Source organism: Anarhichas minor, unplaced genomic scaffold (genome assembly GCF_050575085.1).
Source record: "Anarhichas minor isolate MPS153535 unplaced genomic scaffold, ASM5057508v1 ptg000040l, whole genome shotgun sequence".
NCBI lineage: Eukaryota > Metazoa > Chordata > Actinopteri > Perciformes > Anarhichadidae > Anarhichas > Anarhichas minor.
The window spans coordinates 3416385-3418579 of NW_027466486.1; positions in this window are offsets into that span (position 1 = coordinate 3416385).

Sequence of the window (2195 nt, forward strand, 5' to 3'; positions counted from 1 at the left end):
GGAAGTAGCTAATTATCAGTCCTCTCCCTGTAGCCCTGTTGCTATAGTAGCCAAACTCATTAGTGACGACAATAGAGACAAAGTCTTTCTTTTGTTTGTAAGGGGGAGAGGGAGCAATATCTGTAATCATATGTACTTGCAGGTCTACTGAACCTTCACATAACTGTGTAAAGTTTCTTTAAGCACATACCAATTCAAAGATGGCTGTCAGGCTTTTATTGAATTCTACAGGACTGTGTATTGTAGACTGTGTAGCATTACAATTCGATCAATTATCACATCCAATACTGGTGCACATGTAGAGTAAGTAGTACTGAAATACTGTACTCAAATACATCTTTGAGGTCTTTCAGGTTACCTTTACTCATTACAAGATTTTACACACAATACTCTGTAACCTCGTTGAGTACAGGTTGGAAATTAAACAGTTATCCTGGCAATTTTGTCCAATACACAAATAAAATTGAAACCAAAATTGCCAGAAATAAGAACAACTAACCTGGTAGTTTGTTTCCTACTGTGTAAAATGCAAAAAGCCACTAAATAGTTTCTTCAACCATAGAATATATCTCCTCAGCTCATATCATTACAGTGATTCAACAACTTGGAAATGCTTTGTGTGTCAAAATAAGTACGCAGCACACTGTTGGACAGAAACATGGAGCTGAATAGGAATCTAGGCAATCAGTGAAACAATTTTTTGCACAATTACAACAATTATGTATTATGTTTTAACAATATTCAAACTGCAGAGGCTTTATTATACTTTTCAACAGTGTCTCTGATGTCATAAAAGTAACTGCTGTTGAAAGAGAGCTAGTCATCAATTACGTCGCAGTCCACCTCTCTCCTGTTCTCTCTCTCTCACAGCAGTGAACTAACACTCACCATTCATCCACTTTGAATGACAAGCGCAAGTTACTGAACAAACACACACTCACATACAGCACACTCACATTGCCTCTCAGCTATAATATGAGCCACTCAAATGATGGCTGCAATTACGCAGCTGTTTAACCAGAGTAGGCCCTGGGCCGCTGTTGTCTCTGCACTTAGTGGGAGTGGGAGCTTGTGCAGAGGTAGAAAAAGCTCAAAAGGTGATTTTATATGTGTGTGATGGTGAGTGTGAGGTGTGGCAGGAGTTATTAACCCATCACAAGGCCAACTCACAGGTGTCCTGACTGTGCTGTTATGAAATCAAATTCACAAATCAGCGGACTTGAAGACACAATGTCCCGCTATAGAGGTAGTCTTTACAGATTTATTTAAAATAAAAAGCACTGTGCTCCCATAAGATGGAGTGTCGTTTTTTTTGTTCGAGCAGACAATGACCTTCGTCAAGAGGAGCTGTTAATTTAACTGACAGTTATTTTTTAACAACTCAAAAATAGTGGCCCATTTTATCCATTGAATCAAGTATACTTCTAACACTAATAGTTCTTATCTCTGTCTACGACAAAGAAAAAGGTGGGTCCCCATATACCAGGGATTGAACTGGTATGGGGAAAAAGTCCTTATAAACCACCCGTGCCCGTATGTGTGTGTGTGTGTGTGTGTGCCTTTGTGTGTGGAAAGGCCAGCAAACCTCAACAGCTTTAATTGGAGAAACTGATACCTATGCATGTATCCAATCACACTCTGCAAACTCACTTAAAAAAAGTGGCAAAACGGCAAGACTTGGGGACAAAACAAAAAAGTACTATACGCACAGAGATCTTTCATCATTCCATATCACAAATCAAATCATGCAAGCAGCTTGTTTTTCAACACATCTGTGACATTATAATATTCTCCAGCTAGTTTCATTGACAGTGACCACCACCTGCTCTGTGTTGAGTGCGAGTCATTTGAACAGTCGTAGACCAACAAAACGGAGCTGCACAAAGCACTGTGGCAGCAGGTGTTCCTTCTCACTGTGCCGGAAAACTGACTACGTTTTACAAACAGTCCTCTGGGATAAAGGTTTGTATGAGGGCATTTTAAGATTTATAGAATTATTGTTCGGGATGGTGGTGAAAAAGGTTAGTCTGGAGCCTTGTATACCAACTACTGAAACAAAACAACAAAAACAATTGATATGGTCCATGAGGGGGAAAAAATGGTGTCGGAACAGCTCTGAATGCCATATCACTGCACTCTGATTGTTTGATTTAATTTCAAGTTTTTTTCTCTCTCTCACAAACCCATTCTAGTGC